Consider the following 19,677-nt stretch of genomic DNA (forward strand, 5'->3'; position numbering starts at 1 on the left):
ATCCTGAACAGATCACTGGATACCCATTGCCTGAGTATGTGCAGGAGTGTCTGTGAGTGGGGAATTAACTGCAGTGTTATATTAAAGCCTGATGTAGACAATGCATTTTACTAGAATAATTTTTCTTTGCATTTTCAGTAAAACAAAGTTTTATTTTCCCTTTCTAATGTGAAATGAGACATAATGTTGGTTGTATCCTGTTAAAAAGCAGCAGAATTGAGCAGTAGTGGCACAGCTGGTTTTACCTTTATAAGAACATAGCAAGTTTCATTGCCTTGGGAGACATGATGACGAAGCAAAGTTCTGTTAATTCAGCAGTAGCATCCTTTTGGCAAAGCAATTGTAAGAGGGGGAATTAAACATCTGTGGAGTGGGGTAACTTCTTAATTAAAAATATATATATTAAAAAAAAAAAAAAGGTGGTGGGGTGTGACATGGAGAGAAGACGTGTGCAATGCAGAGTGCCAGGAGACCTGTGTGCTCCACAAACCTGCTGGGCCACGGTTCCTGTTGTGCCTGGACAACTCAAGAAATAGAGGGTGTTACCAAGATGTAAAGAGAAGAAAAGATTGCTGCCACAGTTTATTAACCATTGAGGTGATTTTTCAACTTTTCGTCTGCATTGGGTGTCCCTTGTGACCAGTTTCTGATGGCAATATGTGTCTACACCTCCAAATGTGTAGGGAATCCACACACCAAGAACCTACTGTTCTAGGGGGAGCTGTCCTAAAAGATAAATGCATAAAATAAAACTAAAGGTTACATACCCAAATCAGTAATTCATGCTCAAAAAACATTAGTATGTGATCAATGTAATTTAAGTACATCCCTCGCTAGTAAATAGCTTAGGAAGTATAAAATAAAATAATTTTAAAGTTGCAGAAACCTTTGAAGAATACTTTTAAATAGAACTCACTGGAAGCGGGAGATTTAATACTTACCTGTTCAGAGGTGAGTACTGAAAAACATATGGCGGATTGAAGCTACATTTCTTGAATGTAGACACATTTTAGTTTAAGCTCCTTAGTTTAAACAATTAGCTTTTGAAACATTTTTTTAAGTTCTTGTGTAATACTTCAGCCAAGCTGTTTTTTTTTTTTTGTTTTTTGTTTTTTTACGAGCCTAATCTGAAGTGTTTCTAAGTCTCAGCTGGCTTTGGAGTGGGTCATTGTGCTGCAGAAATAGTGTGAAGAGCAACTGCATGTCATTTTTCACATGGCCCTGCCTGAAGGATCTGTTCACTTTCGGTCTTAAAACATAATACATCTGTTACCCATCGAAGGATCTCATGTACCAGAACAATTCTCACTTGCCTTCTGTTCTTTCCCCATCATGGTCACCTGTGATTCTCCTGAGGAAATAAATCTGATATGTGTGCATTTCTGAGGCTCTCTCAGTCTCGAATAAAGAGTTTTTTTGGTTTTATTATGGAGCTCTCTTTGATAGCTGAGTAGATAAGCAACAGAAACTGCTTTGAGTTCACTGAGACATTATGTAGTAGTTATGAGTTTATTTAGAAATCGGAGCAAACCAAACTTTGACCCAGTTGGCTTGCTTCCTGACAAGCAATACCCCCTGTTTTTTCCAGTCATGTGTTTTTTCCTAATTCCAATGGCAATCACTTCTTTGGCACTTACAGTAAGGAGAAAAAAATAAAATGAAGTAATACATGGCATTTATTTTGGCCTTAGTCGTGACTGATAAATAGGGACAATATCTGTACTGGTAGCTTTTCGTGGTGTATAATCAGATCAAATGAACAAAGTTTTCATTCTTTTGCTTGTTTGTTTGTTTGTTTGTTTGTTTTGCCATTGTTATATTTATGTAGGTCCAAAGAGGAAAAATATGTTCGTGTATATTGCATAAATTCAGATCTATACATCAGTATGTCTTGTGAATTTTAATTTAGCCACAGTTCTTTTTACACTAAAAAAAAAAAAAAAAAAAAGGCTTATTGCCTCTCCCTGAGCTTTACAAAACTTTTTCCTTCCTGAATCTCGGTCTGTTGAAGACTCATAATACCGCCAAGTCTACATTGTTCTTTTAATTAAAAGACAAAAAAAGAAGTGAAACTTCCAGTGGATGTAAATCCTTATAATCCTGAAATGATGTAAATCAGTGCAACTCCTGAAGTCATTGGAACTATTCTGACTTACCTCTACCGAAAATCTGGCACATAATATTCCTGCTGGTCTTTTCTTTTACCCAATAGTTGCTCTACACCGAGTTGGCACTACAAACAAAGCTTTCTCTTACTAAGTGATAGAGGGTGGCATGGCTTCCAGCACTGCTGATTCAGCACAGCAGAGGCCATTTTCCTGATTTCTTTGTGAGCTGGATTAAATTACTCTGCAGGCTGGACTGGAGCCACAGACCATGGTTTTTATAACATGGTATCCCAACCCATGGCATCTGAGTGGTCTGGCTGTGCGCAAAGCTCTTCTGCTTCACAGCAAAGCATTTTTCGATTCATCTGTGTCTTTACAAGGCTAATGCCAGCAGTGTTGAAAATATTTTGATTTTCTGGTTGATACAAAATAAAATAAGGTTCCATTAATTGAATGAAGGGATATCATGAGGATCAGGTTAGTATAAAAACTCCACTGTATTTGTTTGTCATGGCAACGTTTCTTTAGATTTGCCTTACAGAACTACAGGATAATAAATAAAGACTGTAGTTTTTTAATGAATATAACACAGTGAGTTATCCTGTCTGAGTTTGGGGGATTGTGCCATGAGAGCTGTTTGAGTGGTTTGCCAAAATTTTGAGACCTGGAAATCCTTTTTTTTGTGTGTGTGTGTGTGTGTCTCTCTGTATAGGGACATTTTTTGTCTATTCTGAATGGGGTTGGAATTGAACCAAGGGGGTGAGGCAGTGGGATGCACTTTGTGGGGTGCATCTTTTTCACATCCTTGAGGACTGAGATGTGGTACGTCTCTGACTGCAGCATGTGGATAGAGAAAAAAGAGCGTTTTCTGCTCAATGACGAATGCTGGCTTCGTGTATTCAAAAAGTATACATATTCTGCTGTACTCTCCAGTTGAGCTTCATGACTGCAGCTCATAGCAAAATTGGTCTGGCTTTCTTTAGTGGAGCATGGATGTTGCTTTGAGTTACCCTCACTCCTCCAATGTTCACGATCAATCCAAAAAGGATTCTGTTCTGGTGAATGGAGAAAGCAACACTGTTAATGAGGGGATAAAAGGTCAAACAGATCGAAAAGTAAAAGCCAGCCTGCTTCCAATGTAAAGAACAGTTTAAGTCGATGCTGTCTAATCCAGATGTTCAAATGAAACTGAGACCAGGCTTAAAGAATTTTCACAATAGGTTTAGAAGTTTTACTCCATCTCTTCTCCCAAGCCTGAGTATCTAATCACATTGTTGGCTGACTTTACAAGCATGCAGTATATCCGTAAGACAGGTACCCCATACATGTGGTTATCTTTGAGTTGCCTTACTGCTTTTCAGTGTTATCTATGTCGTTTAAACAAACACAACCCTCCTGGTTTTAACACAAAGATGGATGTCTTTTTACAATTAAAAAGTATTATCCAGTCAGAATATTTTTCATTACAATAATTCCCTAAGTATGGTACAGAAATAAGGTTCATGTTGCCGGTTTCAATTCCAAAACAAAAATGGACAGATCAGGAAAGTTGTTTCAGTTATTTCTATTTTCTGAGACCTAGTTCCAGTCTCACAATATCAGGTAGTGTAGCTGAGCAAAGGGTTTATCTATTGATTTCTGAGTGTATTGTGCTGTTAATCTAAAACTTCTTTCCCCAGTGGAATTTCTATTCAGAAGGCTCTAGCCAAGTTCAAGAAAGTTATTTGATTGTGGAAGTTTGAAAGAATAATAATAAAAGAAGGATTGATGCAGTTGGATTTTCATGAGCTTAGTCCTCTAGTAAAATATAAAGGCTCCTGCCTCCTGCACGTATCCTTGACAGTTTAGTTCATTATTTAGGAGCAAAGCATAGTACAGAGATCACTGAAGTTTTACTGTATGAGAATTTCCAATTACGAAACATTTTTAGAGGAAAGTTTCAAGCTTTGGTGATGTAACAAATTATAAAAAAAAAAAAAGGTTAGTGCCTTGTTTCTTAATAATTAGACCATTTCTGCTAACTTTTAAACTATTAAAATACAATGCTACAATGTCTTAATATAATTTCCTAATAAGAGAAATGTGGCAAGGAAATTGTACCGTATATAAAGAGGGGCCTTGCCCCTTTTACATCTGATGTTTTTTAAGTACTTAAGGAAACCAAATGTTTTACAGGAGCAACAGCAGGAGAGTAGATGGTGTTTGATGGGAATTTTAGTCAATAAAATTTTTCTTTTTTAAGAACTGAATACAGGAATAAACAGGCTTTTTGCCTTTGAGTGGACTGGTATTTCTTTGTGTATTTTGCAGGTGCTTAAAAAAAGGGGAAAAAAAAAAAGAAATAGATGAGATGTAATTGGTAGCAAAATGAGGCATTTTTGTGTTTTGGGGTTACAATCCTGCCTTGCTGAAGTTGGTTGTCTGGTCTCATAATAGGATTATCCTGTTTCATTGGGACATTGTCAAATTAAATCAAGGAAAGGGGACTTGTGTCTGAAAGAGCTTCTTTGGGAACGTTCCCTGCTCTAGAGTACAAGAGTTTGTTAGAGATGACAATTATTACTTTTTCAGCTTTGGAAGTGTACTTGTCTGCTGCTCTTTATGCAAAAAATGCAGCTCTTTGGAGGTGTCCGATTAACCTGAGACGCTATCTTGTGGCATACCCAGGTGGGAAGCTGGATGTTAAGAGCGGGCATAAAGAACTACTTGGATATGTGTTAATGTTGTATTAATTATATAGTTGGTTTTTGTTGGTAGCATTTACAGTTTCTTCAGCCCTCACGGTGAGTAACCCAGCAGAATTTATTCCTGAATAGTTCAATTTGCTTAAATGGGCTGATTTTCTTAAATAGGTAGAAATTACATTTTATTTTATGCTTCAGACTTACTTTAGATGAAAGCCCAAAGCCAGGTTGGACTTGCTTTTCTTTTCGAACTCCTATTTCAGTGCTAGATGAATTGGACACAGAGGATTTGGCCTGGTCAACTGTTAAGAGTAACTGAATTTACCGGAGCTAGGGTAAAAAACCTCTCACGTTTAAAACTGTGCTAAAAATCCAAGTTTTTGAACCAGATAGAAAACAGTGATTATTTTTTTTTAATCCCCCATGTAGAAATAAGTGCTCTAGAATATCTGAAACATCCACCAGTATCATTTAACTGCTGAGAATTGGGTAACTGTGTAAAATTATATTGACCTGAGGGGATTGAAATATAGAAGTAGCCATACACTTAACTGTGCAGGAATCAAACTGTTTTACTGATAGCATTTTATTGATTCATCTTCTCTCGGTGTTACAAGTAGCCTGAAGCTTTGCAAAATGACCTGGTGATGTTTTTGTATCGTGGACATTGCAATATTGCAGCTCTTCATAGGTATTGAAATTTTATATATGGACTGAGAGCTCTCATAATTATTGAGATATGTAATGACTGAGACTGCAGATGGGTCTTCCAGAGGTTTCATTTCCAGCTAGATAGCTGGCAATTCCTCTCTTCTGTTTAAGGATCTGCTGTCCTGCCCTTTCTCTGCAGCTATTGAAGTTTCTCCCTGTGGAAAGCTGAACGGTAGCTTGGACTTAATGAAGATGCATAAATGATTGAAATTGCCTTAACAAGGCAGCACTTCATATACAGTAGCAATGAAAACGTTTCTTGCTTTTTGCAAGGGATACTTTGTCGTTTTCAGAAAGGAACCGTCGTTTCCAGCAGTATTATAAGAATAATAATAACAAAAAAAAATCCTTCTTATGACAAAGCTTAAAGAAAATGAATGGCTTAAGAAACCACAATGGCAGATTGTGAATTTAACCTGCATGTGTTAACTAATTAAATTCTTTTGAAAGAGCTAATTTCATGTATTTTATTTAATGAAGGCTTACTTAAAATTTTAATGATGTGGGTCTTTTCTCTTCAGTCGAATGCCATATTGACTCATGACATATTTTTACACAGGCTTCATTCTGCCATGAACAACAGTAGTTGATAATGTGAGCGCTTGATAAATTATCATTAAATTAGCGTATTGTAGTTGCAGATTTCTGTTAGGGTAGTTCAGTGTGATGTGAATTGATCGCATTATACTTGCTGTTTTTTAAAGGTACAGCACTGCTATTGATTACACTTTATCTCAAGTGTTTCATCAGCCTGCTGGCAGGCTTGTTCCCCACACAATTTTAGAAAGTACAAGCCTTTGTGCATTTCTTTGCTGCAAATTTCCTGCGCGTGCATGTCCTTTTCCACTGTAAATGCTCTGAAAGAGGCTGAGCTGCTCCGTATTTGTGTTGCACCCTCGTGCACAGCAGCTCTGCCCCGTCCTGGGGCTTTGGGTGCTGCTGCAGGGTGCTGCCAGGAGGCTCTCCCGGTCCCCGGTCCTCGTGGGCTGATCTGCGAGGCTTCCTGATACCGAGGGCAAAATCAGTTCTGCGAAGGTTTTCTTCATGTGCACGTGGAACTGGGGGTTCACCAGAGCAGTTGGTGTAATTGTCTGTAGCTGTGATGTGTGGCACAAATGATATCGGAAAAGCGAGAGCTTACATCTTGGATAGTCAATGCTTTCAGATGTTTTTCCCCATTAACTTGAATAGTGGATTTCTTCTGTAAATCTTGGAAGATGAAGACCTATTTCAATACTAAATGTATTGGAAAAGGATTGCTGTCAAGGTTTGTCCATCTAATTAAATTCCCTTATTAGCACTGGGAAGCAGTCTTCCAAAGATGACATTAGATGAATAATCTCCCTAGTTTCTGTAGGTTAAAATTGTATGGCTTTTAATCAAATACAAAACTAAAATTATATGGCCTTTAATCAAAAGCAGAAACTAAAAGTCCAACAACAAAACACAGAAGTGTTGCTCTAATCACCTGTTTTGTGTGATCTGTGGTAATTCAATATTGCTTAAATACAAATTGGTATTTCAGCTGTCTGTGAAATGTTTTCAGACTTCAGCTACCACAAGTGCTCGATGCTGTGAGGGCTCTGTCGCCTTATGCTTTGGGCTGATGGCATGCCGGTGCTCACGTCTTTTGCACACTAATAAAGTTTGTCATGATTCATTTTGACATGCTTAGCCACACGTACAAAACTTTTTGTCATAAAGTCCTACGATCCACTGGGTTTGTTCACAGTCCATCTTGGTGATTACTGTCCCTTCAGTCCTTACTGGAGAAGGAAGTAACAGGAGTTTGACAGAAAACCAAAATATTTGAATTTGAGTAAGAGCCCTGATGTTGTTTTTGAACAGGTGGGGGACTTACCACGGGAGGAAGCTACGAAGTGAAATCAAATACACTTTGACCCTTGAGCTTTGCAAATCGGGTTTGAGTGACTGCCAGCAGATGTGTGTTACCCAAATATAAACTACTGACCCTGTGGGACCTGAGAGGCCAGTGAGAGGATGAAGGGGTGCTGCTGCCCTTCGACTTCATGAGTTCCCTGTGCCTTCCACATGGGAGGCCAAGGATGTTGTGGATGCTGAAAGTTCGCTTCCTTTTATAAACGAAAGAGAAAACTGTCATTGTGGCAGCAGAAGGGTGCATATTTGTTTGGGGCTGGTAATGGAGAGTATCATCATAATACTGAGCAAAAGACTTCTAAAATTCATTGGAAGTTTCAAAAAAACAAGTGCTTGTGTTAATTAGACTAGTTGCCTGTCATCTTTATTCACTAATTTAAACAACAAAAAAAACTGAGTGAACTCAAAGCGTGGTAGAATATATTTCTTAAGTCTCCATGATCAAAGTTTACAGAAGGAGGAAGAAGAATAGTGATGAATACTGCTCATAACTATTTCCTCAAATACAGATTTGAGATATGTTTTCTATTGTAGCATAAGGATTTTTTTGTAAAATCTAGTTGATGGTGAAGTGTCGATGAATGTCGTTCAGATATTAGTCATCCTGATCACTTTCAGATGTACATTGTGATGACATTGAGGTCATACAGAAAGAAATGTCTTCAAACAAATGATCAAACATATTGTTAATGTTTATGTGCCTACACATATTGACTAATATTGGTTCACTGTGTCCTTGTCTTCCTCTGTATCTACCTCTTTATCTTTAATTAAACTGCAAATAATCTTTGAAGTGGAGATTCTAGTTTTCCTGATCTGTGTTTATAAAGCATCGGCGTGGTGGGATTCTGGCCATGTGTGGAGTCTCCCAGTTTATATCTTGAAATGACTGATTAAGAAAAACAAACAGAAGATGTATCTAGATAACTGTTCGATCTGCTCAGACCTTGTGGCAGCAGAGCAGGTTGATAAGAAAATCTGTCCAGAATTTATTTATTTATTTATTTTAGGACTGTTGTTTGTTTTGAAAGGGCTGTGAGGCAGGAGAAGGAAGACAGCTGCTAGCTTTGACTAATTACGAGGGTTCTTCAAGGATGAATGGATGTAAATGGGAGAAAATAATAAAAGAGCTACTGCAGTGTGTGCATTTGGAGGCAGGTGGGAGGTGGTGGTGGTGCCCGCGGCTGCCAGGCTGGGAGGGACAGCCGGAGCTGGCTGTGTGATGCTGCGGGAAGCCAGCCCGGCTGGTGCTGTAGCAGCGAAAGTTTCCAGTGGTCTCGTTTTGCAGTCTTGAAGGAGGATAGAAAATGCCAAGGAAACAGAAAGAAGCCTGCCATAATCATGACACAAGATAACTGGGAAATAATAGAGTACAATGCAAGAGCTCGTGCTGTCAGCCACTGATGTACATCTTACTCCATTCGCAGCTTCATAATTTGCAGTGAAAATCTTTAGTCAGAAACCAGCTGATTTCTTTGTTTCTTTTCATTCTGCTCCTTCTAGATAAGCGAATGAAAGGATTACTTCATAGAGACGTAATTCAAATGTCGATGTTCTGGCTCATTACAGAAAGCAGCACAGCCTCCTTAAAAGAATGAAGCATCAGAATGATACCCCATCTGATCACCTACCTAGCCATACTCTTAGCAAACTCAGAAACCCCATTAGCCTGGAGGATTTGCTACTATGTGAATTCCTCAGGTGTGTTTGTCTGTAGCTGATTTGTTCTGAATTACAGTTCCCAAGTTGGGCGTGCTTTCTTTGAGGATTACTTTGAAGTAGCTTTTAATTTATGTCCTTGAGTCCACTTCTACTGCTCTACTGCTGTGTCCGTGGTCACTTTTAGTTTTTAGGTAAGTAGATGAAGGAAGAAGAGGAGGAAGTGGGTCTACTATCCTTAAATATATTATATATATTTATTAATCTGTGAAGAATAAAGAGAACATCTAAAAGTTGGCCACTTGTACTGGACTGCCCCAAAAATAGATTTGTAGAATTGACTTTTGAAATTCTTGTCTTCATTAAAGGATTTAGTTAAATATCTTTCAAATTTAGTTATTTATTTGTTTGTTTTTTCCTTCTTCCATTTTTTGCTCAGTTAGATGAATACTTAGTAGTGAAGTGTGTGCACTTCTGCTCAAAGGCATGCCTAAAAACAGAGACCAAAAGAAAGAAAAATAATCTAGGAGAATTCAGTTAAGTGTCCGCTGGGTTTCAGTGATAGTTTACGTTATGATGTTAAGTTCTTTTCAGCAGTTCAGTTGCTGCGACCTTAAAGGAAACTCTTGCAGACTGAGCTTTCTCTATTTCTGGGAGAAGAAATTGTGTATTTTGTGCATGCATGCTTTTCTACCATATATGGTTCCCACTGAATTTGGACGCTAGGGGCAGTGGCTAAAGGTTTAATTTAAGGATGAGAGTTGTGGGATGGCAATTCCTCATAGTGACTTTCTAAAAATAATATTAATTAAAGAAAAAAAGCGTTTAAAGCTTTTTAACAACACTGTGTCTGGTTCAGCAGTATTTTTTTAAAATTATAATAGTAATAAAAAAGGCATGCAAGTGTCCCCGAATAGCTGATAGGTTTGTTTTTCCTTGTTTATGGGTAAATTATAGAGGCACATCTGTTCCTCATCTGTACAGTCAAATATCTCCAGTTTTTAAGATATTTCTTGACATTCTTTCAGGTTTTAAAGCCAGGTGGAAGATCAGATAGAATTACAGATATCCCCAACTTTCAAAATAATGTTCCTGCCTGAAAACTCTTTTACTTGTATTCCTGGCTTTAATGAGGCACGGTATAAACATCATACTAACTGAAGCAGTGAAAAGGAAAAAAAGCCAACCCAACAATCCACAAGAAGAAAATCTTTCCACATGTTTACAGTAAAGCCAAAATAATTGGGCTGTGTTTATTTAACTTAAATGCTCAGGGATATGTCATCTTATAAAAATGACATTACTGGGCTAAACCAATAAGTAGCGTGTAAGTCAAATGCCAGAACAGGAAATACTTAGCTTGACTCAAGATTTTATTATTTTTACAAGTTGCTTATACTGCTGTCAATAAAGAGGGCAAATAACTGTAGATAAAGCTCTTTGCATGCCATTAATTGTGAGAATAAGTATGTGCCTTTATATCGCAAACAACCTGATTTGCATGTGCAATCAGGCAGCTAGGTATCCTGTAGCTAGCCGTTCTACATCTTAATTGTATCTGCAGTATTGTGTATGCAGAGTTGGAAGCTTTTTTTTAAAGATCACACACCTAAAAGTGAAGAACACATAAGCTGTCTCACTGGGGATTTTTGTTTGCTTTGCTTTTTTTCTTCTAAATTCAATCACTCATTCAAGTAAATATATATACCCTTTGAAAGAATGGCCTGAGGAATCTGACACTGGCCATCAGTTAGTGGATTTTGCTTAGTAATTGCTTCATCTATTCAATACTATTGAAAATACCCTTGAGCAGAATATAGCTGCAGGGGAACAACACTCTAAAGCAGCAACCTAATTAATGAATCTTATTGCCACTTAGACAAGCATTATGCAGTTGGCCTTGCTTGTCAGTATAGATCTGTTCTTGCGACATTATATATTTGTCCAGAAAACTGTTCTGATTATTAGAAAAATGAATAAAGAGGATTTGCGAGGCTGTTGTTAGGGTCCACAAATGAAGCAGATTGTATTTTCAGCATGCAGTTGCGTTCCTAGCATTACAGGTGTCACCAACATCTTATGGCTGCATGGAACAACAAATGAATTCTCTTAGCGTTTATCTCAGGAGCCGTGACCAAGATTATTCACTGCATTTAGATGAAGTGAAAACAAAGTCGTCACAGTCAGAGTCTGAAAGCAGGTAAATTGTTTTCATATATTAGAAATGAGAGCAAAACAGAAGTAAAAAACATACGTATTTTTTTTTGTTTAATGTTTAAAAAATGCAAGCCTTTGTGTGCCTACAGTGAGCACCTGGATTTTGTAGACAGATTCGTGGATAGAGCATTTGTCTCCAGTTGGGTAAATTGGGCAATAATGTCTGCTGGTGATGAGCCTTTTCTGAATATCTTTTGAAGGAAGTTACTTTAATAAAAGTCATCCTAATAGTCAACAAACAATTAGTCTCTAAGAAAATAAATCATGTTTATTCCTGAAATCATTCTAGTAGCAAAAACTGTAACTTTGAGTCAGAGCTTGTATTTTTAACTGTATTGAAGTCACAGATGAATTTAGTGACCAGTCAGTAAGTAAAAAGGTGTGTACACTTTTAAGAACCGTCATTTGAATCAATGGCTATAACAAAGTCACTGGACCATTTGTCTGTTCTCTGAAGTGACCCTAATACACAGAGTGTTTTGATCCTGAAGCATCTTTACTGCTTTGCGTGCTGGTGATTAGCGTGGCAGCTTCTCTGCTTCAGCCTGTTCCTGCTTCTGGGCTTCTGGAGCTCCTCAGTGAACAACCTGGGCTGGTGTGGATCTGCCCCGCTTCTGCCTTCCCTTCATAGATGATGTGAGCATTCCTTGACTACCTCTTACTGTCTGGTCTTTACTTCTTTTACTTTTTTTTTTTTTCCCTTTCTGGGTGAGACAGCACATAACACACCTAAATGTGAAATTTTGGGAAGAATTTTTAACACTTGCGAGTGGCACTTGAGTGGATAATTCCAGCAACTTTGATAGTCGGTGAAACAGCCTTTGCCTAATGGTTTGAGTAATAAAAGTAGTATGGTTTAGTATTTGTGGCTCTATATCAGAAAAAAATAACTTACCTAGCTGTTCTGAATCATTTTTCCCCAGTGGACATGGCCACAACATCTTGCAGTGCTGGTCAGTCATTTTCAAGTCAGTGAGCATCTGGGTTGGTTATTAGCCAGCAGAGAGATCAGTTAGGGCTACTGGGGGTATGTTAGAAGGAAAGGATTGAAAAACATGAATTTTATTGATCAATTGTCCTGTACAATCAACATTGCCACAAGCAGGTCTTAAAGCTATGTGAGAACTAGATGGAAGTTCTTTTCTGCTCTTGCGTGTCTCTTGAATCGAGAGTGAAATACCTCAGTCAACGGAGACTGCAAATTACCGAGGTTCAGAAATCCAAACTTTGATAAAGCAATAAGCTAATTAATAAAGCATAAAAAGTATTGTTAGCTTTAATATGCTGTGCACTGCTGAAGATCCTTTATTTTATGGAGTATATTTGTCTTAAAGTGATTATGTTGCTAATTATAAGGCTCACTAGTCTGTTTAACAGGAGTCCAAATAATTATAATTTGTCTGCAGTTCCCACCCTATGTATTTTCATGCACTAAGACAAATATTTTGCTGAATGATTGATCTCCTGCACGCCTTTTTGTATGTTTATGAAAATTCAATGTTTCAGTTTTGTACTAAGAAAAATATTTCCAATTTTGTTGCTCTTGTTCTGACAGCATGTTAGTAAACTGAAGAAACTTGAGGATAAGGCCACAGGAGGGATGATTGACTCTCAGAATTGTAACTGAATGTGTTCCTAGTAAAGTCCATAACAAAATTCCTTTTGCTGCCAACTACTTTTGTATAATGCATTTTGTATTTAAAAAATGGATGGAAGTTCCTTCATGCTCTTAGTTATTGGTTGTCTTGAAGCAAGAATAAGCCTTCCAGCCAGTTCCAGCCTTGAAAGCAATTTGGAAGCCAAGTTCCACTACTCTCATGGGAGTAACATGAAGGACAAAATTCTTAACAGGCTTTTCTATGAATGCTCAAGTTAGGGCCTCTTGGAATCAGCAGCAGGCATCTAAAAACCTGCATGAACTTGAACACCCAGAGAATGGGTTATTTAATGTTAGGAAAAAAATTGTCAAGCTTTTATAAAAAGCTCAGAAAACTGAGGCTAAACTACCAAAGTCACTGCTAGAACTGGAGCTGTACTTCAGAAAATGGCTCAAGTGAGAAGTCAACGTTATGAAATTAACTCTTTGTTTTGTGGCCAAAAAAGGTAAGCGGAGTTGTTTCTCTGAATCTAGTTGTAAGTTTGCTGAAGTTTAGGTAGCAAAATGGTTGCTTGAAAAAATACCTAGCAAAAAATTCACTATCTCAGACTTAGATAATAGTTTCTGAAAATAGCTGGGCTGCCAGAATGTCAGTATTTGGAATGAGAAGATTGCTAAGGGGAAATGGCAAGTAATAAGGGGCCTAAAGAGACATGAAAAGCTAGCAGCTTCATTTTACTTTGAGGGAGAGAAAATTGCTTAGCACTACTTATAGCATCTTTCATTCAAAGATCTCAAAGCTTGCTGAACCAAACATAATTCTTTGACGAGAGGTATAGACTAATGATCACTTTACTCATCATTGAAATGCAGCCGTCTGTACTGGAGCATACTGACTATTTGGCAGCAGGCATCAATGCTACCTCGAAGTTCAGTACAGGCGGTAAAGAGCAAAAATGCAGCTGGGAAGAGGCTAGGACAGCAAAATGCACTGAAATGCCATCAGTTATGTCTGGACATCACAACTCTTAATTTAAAAGAAAGAAAAAGGCTACAAGTGAAAATAATTCATCTTTTCTCATACTCACATTTGCTGTTCTGCCAAACTTGTCCTTTATTAGGAAAAAATTGGGGCAGACAAGGTTCTTGATATTGAAATACCCTAGTGGAACTGTTAGGATTCTATTCTGCTCTAAAACTGCAGTGCCAGTTGGCTGTATTAGCCCTTAATACTTTTCTTCTTCAGTGTACATGTAACTGCATTAATTGGTCATTTACCAATTTAGCTAGGAAAATAACTAGGTTTTTTTATATATATAATGGAGAAAAATTGAGTTAAGTTGTTCTTACTTTTTGGATGATTGTATCTTTTTTCCTCTCTCCCCCCACCTGTTTCTTATAAGGACAGGAACTCTGGTTTAACGTATGTTACTGTGAATCAGAAAAGTGCAGCCGTAACTGTGATGCATGAATATAACCACTTTTACTCTGCAAGTAATAATTGCACCTGTAGCTCTATTAAGAGCTGTTACAGTGCATGAACACTTCCTGAGAGGCTCCAGCATTGATGGTCTGGGCGCTGCAGGAAGAACCCGTGTGTGCCCTTCGCAGCACCAGGCTTCAGAGGAGGCAGGGGGGGAGAAGACAGAGTGGGAACAACTGATTAACTGCGGCATTAATCGGAATACTTTCCCTGAGTCCTGGAAAATCTTTGCAAGCAAAATATTATTTGATCACTGCTGATTATATATTGTCAGGCATTTAAGTACATAACTGTGTTTATACCGAGCTCTCTAAACCAGAAGGAGAAGGAAACTTCGTAATGACCTCCTAGAGAGTCAAGCCCCAAGCATTAGGTCTAGCTCTGCTTTTTCATCTGATGCCAGACGGTTCTAAATAGGTCTTAATGCAGCTCCAACAGTTTATGCTATTTAATAAATCTAATCTGTAAAACAGGTCACGTAAAAAAACTAAAAACTTTTCTTCTAATTACAGTAAGATTTTATTGAATGCACATTATACATATAGATCATAATACTTATTAAAAAAGACTATTAAGATTTTACAGTTCAAGATTTTACAGGCAGTGGGAACAGTGGAAGCCTAATGCTTTCTGAGAATCATATCTGCATTAGCAAGATAAAGGACAATTTAGGAAGATTACAAAAGCAATGATTTAGAGTACAACATAAAAATCTGCTGAGAACTAATTCGCAATGCCAGCTGCTGCTAAGCTTCTTAATCTTTATCTAGTTCAATTAAAATCTGAATGTTTGGGATTTCATTAACAACTGGGGACTTGGAAATTACATGCACTTTTACACTGTATTCAACTGCTTATGCACATTATTGGAAGTTGCCTGGAATGTCTTCAGGTAGACTGAGATATAATTAAAACTTAAGTACTTAAAGGATAATGCAGAGGTAAAAGAGGATTATTTTAATTTTTCTGTCAGATCCAATTGACAAAAAAAAAATCTTGCACAAGTCAAAATGAGTTGAAGACCAGTAAGAATTTTAATACAAGTGATATTTGTGGCTGATTGTGCAATCAGATGTGCAGATCAAATAGCTTCACTGGAGGGCGGAGTGAACTGGATATTGTAATTGTGGTCTGTACTGATTGTGTTTTGTGTGGGGAAGAAAATACTTGGCATCTATCGTTCACTTCTGTACTGATGTAACCATGCTGCTATCAATTAATTATGCATTTCAAAGAATCTGCAAGTAGGCCTTTCTAAAATTAAACTAAGCAAAGTGATGAACAAGCTTTTAATCACTTAATACTGTGTATAAAAAATAGTTTCTTCCCATTAATTCCTCAAGAATAATTCTTCTAAAAGTTTTTTTTTTTTTTTCAGAAGTAGAAAGGGACTTCATTTTTTTCCCTCCTTATTGTTTTTCTTCTTTCTATTTTCTGTGAGCAATTTTAGCATCTTTGGAATACCTGCTGGTTTAAATAAGTGGAATTAAATGTATGGTGGAGTTCAGTAAATAGTAAATATTCGGAAGCAGTCATTAAAAAGATTGAAGATTTAGTTATTTGACGGTATTCTTTGATACAAGAACACTGACTGATCTCTCTTCTCCATGTAACGGGGCAGGATTTGTGCTGGCAGTATTTCCAAGGAGAGCAGGATGCCGGGAGGGTGATGCCTGCTGACAGGAGTGAAGCTGGGCAGGGTTTCCCTGCGTCAGGGACAGCGCCATGGGATGTGCTGTCTAAGGTCCGGGTCAAATTCTTAGCTGGTCTAAATTTTTCTAAGTTTCGTACTGGATTGGATTTCTTTCTCTTTAATTATTTAGATCTAATGATCTTAGGTGCCACTATAGGATGTGAAGATAAGAATATTTTCAGAACAAATGAGGGTATTTAAGGTTGTGTAGGTACTGCAGGATAATTGGTACAAGACGTAGAGACAGCCTGGACATGTTTAAATGGTGTGTTTTGATCAAGTTAACTTTTAAAATGATAAAATGATAAAAAAGAAATTATTCAGTAGTGAAATTACTTAACACGTTTGGGGAAATTTTAACTTTTGTCATTAGAAGTCAAGACTATTCTTAGCAGAAGAAAACAGTGAGGTTTTGCTTGCCTGGCTACTTGATCTTTTTTTTTTTTTCTCCTTAAGTTGTGCTTACAAAGCAAGACCAGTGTGTAGGATTGCTGCCATATATAATTTTCAAAAGCTATCTGCCGTTTTTTCCCCTCCATACTTTTTAATGGAAAAAATTGTGGCAGGGATGCTCCAGCCAAGTGAAGAATACAAAAAAGAAAAGCGTAAGAATTTTGACTTGAGCATACTTTGGCCAAAGAGAATAGCAAGTGTGTTCTGCTGCCCTGTTTAATGTTTGTACCTGGACAGTTCTTCATATGCTAGGTAAAAAGAGTGCAGCTACCCTCTGAAAGAAGGTTATTTTTCAAGCAAGCAAGTATTGGGAAGTTATGTGTACTTGCCATAATGACGGAAAACTTACTTTATGGCTGTCTATACTGCTGGAGGAGTCATGGTGTGCTTCCAGTGCAAACTGCAGCGATCCCAAGCTCTGCCAGTTACACTGTTCACCATCCGCATTTGCACAGGGTGGAATAGGTTAGCAGTATAATGAGCACGTTTTGAGCAGATCTTTCACCTCTGTTCAGAGGGGTCCAGAGAGCCTTATGGCAGCCTTCTGCCAAAAACCACTGTGGTCTTGAGCATCCCTGCAAGGTAGGTGCTACATGGACGCAGAATGTAGCAAACGATGCCCACTGCTGGAAGTGGGTCTTCGAGCTGGCAGAGAAGCAGGGCTGAGTCATTTTTGTCTGGAGTTGATCCTGTAACTTGAATGAATTCATCATCCAGCTACAGCGTTCCTCGTATATGAAGCCCAGTGAGGTATGTAGTACTTCGGCTTTATAGTTCTTAATTTGTTCTGCTATGTGCTGGGATATCTGCCCTCAAAAGAGCAGAAAAACTGTTCTTTCCTCTGACTACTGAATGCATTTAGTACATAGGGGTATTTCTCTAATTGTAGGGTTTATTTTCTGATTTCAAAATGGATCAGCCATTAAGTAGCCGACATAGTACAACAATCTGGACATAAGACCCCTGGGCTTAGGTGTTTTCAAAATTTAAGGGTTTTTATCAAAGATTAAAAAATAATAATAATTTAAAAAAAAAAAAAGGCAAAAAAAATCCTTCCCTTTTTCTTTTGTATAATGAGAAAACTGAAATAAATAAAATGAAGTGTATTGACATATCACAAATGGGAACAGTAAATGTGTCGCTAGGGAGACGAGTGGGAGTTGAGAGCAAAGATAACTACAGATCTGATAAGTATCTGTACATTTGGCTTCAGATATGAAAATCAGTGCCACAGATTGATCCTACAGGAGTAATAAATACATATTATCTGTAATTATTCTCAAACTTCATAAACCTTATTTTAATAACATCCTTTGCATCACTTTTTTCTGAGATCTTTTATTTTTATGACACTGTCAAGCTTTTTAATTTTAATTTCAAGAAAATTGCTCCAGCTGTTATGGATTTTGTTTCAGCTTCCATTTGAGCATTTCTGTCATTCTCTCGAAACCTGATAAACTGTCCCACTTCTTTTCTCTTGAGGCTAAGAGTTTCCTTTGGAGAGTTCTGGTAGCAGCTTGGAAGGGTTTCTGTTTCTGAGCTATGCCTAAATGGTGGCTTTGTTGTTTGTTCATTTGTTTGTTTTAAGGGGATTGAAGTCTGTGAATTCGCAACTTCTTTTACAAATACTATTTTGGATGTAATTACACCTTACAGTATTATCCTGCAGTGGAAACTCCACGAGATTTTGAACCTTGCAGAACTTTTACTGCAATCACTGCTGAGAGTTTTATCCGTGGAACTCCAGTCGTCTGCAACAGGACAAGCAGAGAATCACCAATACTACCCTGAAGGTGAAGGATCAGACCTTTGTTAGGAGTCTCTTGGTTTTGAAGGGCCAGAGGCAGACCTCTGCTTTTGCATACCTGCACCTGCTGGTTGCTGAGGACTGCATCTCATTTGTGCCCATGGTTCTCCTGATAGTAATGTGGTAACAGCAATTGAAGTTATCAAAGAAGTTTGTTGTTGTTGCTTTTTTTTGTTGGTGGCGGTGTTTTTTTTTTATTTTTGTTTTTGTGATTTTTTTTAAGAGGATTGCAGGCTTACCCGTGGAATGCTATGTCTGAAAAAATGTGCTTGTTCAAGTAGAAAAGTAGGAAAAAAAATGGTGCTCAAGCAAGTTGAGTAAGTACTTCTGTGTGGATGTGGGAGGTAACTTGGAATAAATCTCATGCAAAATGTTGATGTTTAAATTTGGTAATACAAGCAATATTTTTTTTTTATTTATTTATTTTTATTTACATTTTAGAAATATTTTTATGTCAAAATTTGTTGTCAAATAGGAAATACTCTTGTTGAATGTGTTACAAAATGTTCTTTTATCAGCAGACTGAGTAGCATGGTATATGTGCTACCAGCACTCCTGTGGCTGCGTGTTGAGCTGGGATCGGCATCGATATTGAAAGTGTTATTGGGTTTCCTCTGCTGTTAGAAGTGTGATCACATTTCGTGATGTCCTGAGGTCTTAAGTAATCATGAACTGACAGTAAGCAAAATTTCAAGTGCTGCTTTTTTGAAGATCGGAAATTAAATATAGAGCAGTGTACTCCTCTGCATATCTGTTGATGTGTTGACCATGTTTTGAGATGGAGATGCTGTTAGATCTTAAACCAGTAAATTTCAGTACTAAGATTTCTTTGCTTTCCTATGAAAGCAATGAAACAGTGAAACTTAACTCATTTACATTAGTGTAATTCTCCATCTCCTCTTCCCTAAGGTGGGGTGCCCAGCTGTGAGTGGTAGGCCTCATCTACTCAAACAAAAAATTCTTTTGCCCCTTAACTGCTACGTTTTTGTCCTCTTTCCCAAAGGCTTTGTGGCACTTCTCTCATTGTGTAGCCAGAAGCATTTGAACAACCCGTAGACACTCTCCAGTACAAGATACAAGCAGATGCACATTCACATTCCTGTTGCACAAATTCATGTGATGGGAGCTGCCGCAGCCTGGGTTTGACCTGGCTGTGCTTATGGCCATGTGGGGGACTTGCAGGAGGATCAAAACTGTGAATTTTAATGAAAAACTGAAATATTCCACTTGTCCAGGAAAAAAGATGCAATTTTCAGGTTAATGTCCGTCTCCATCCTGTTTCCCAACTTGGTAATAAACAAATAAATAAAATAAAAATACATTTTTGGAATGAAAAATAAAAATAAACTTATAAAACTCTCCTGGT

General features: G+C 37.7%; 1 protein-coding gene across 3 annotated transcripts in view; it reads left to right on the forward strand.

The window, feature by feature from the left end:
• The window catches only part of CDH4 (cadherin 4), a 657,011-nt gene that overhangs the window by 219,429 nt on the left and 417,905 nt on the right, over nt 1–19,677 (forward strand). The window lies entirely within an intron of this gene.

This window comes from Cygnus olor, chromosome 16 (genome assembly GCF_009769625.2).
Source record: "Cygnus olor isolate bCygOlo1 chromosome 16, bCygOlo1.pri.v2, whole genome shotgun sequence".
In the NCBI taxonomy this organism is placed as follows: Eukaryota; Metazoa; Chordata; class Aves; order Anseriformes; family Anatidae; genus Cygnus; species Cygnus olor.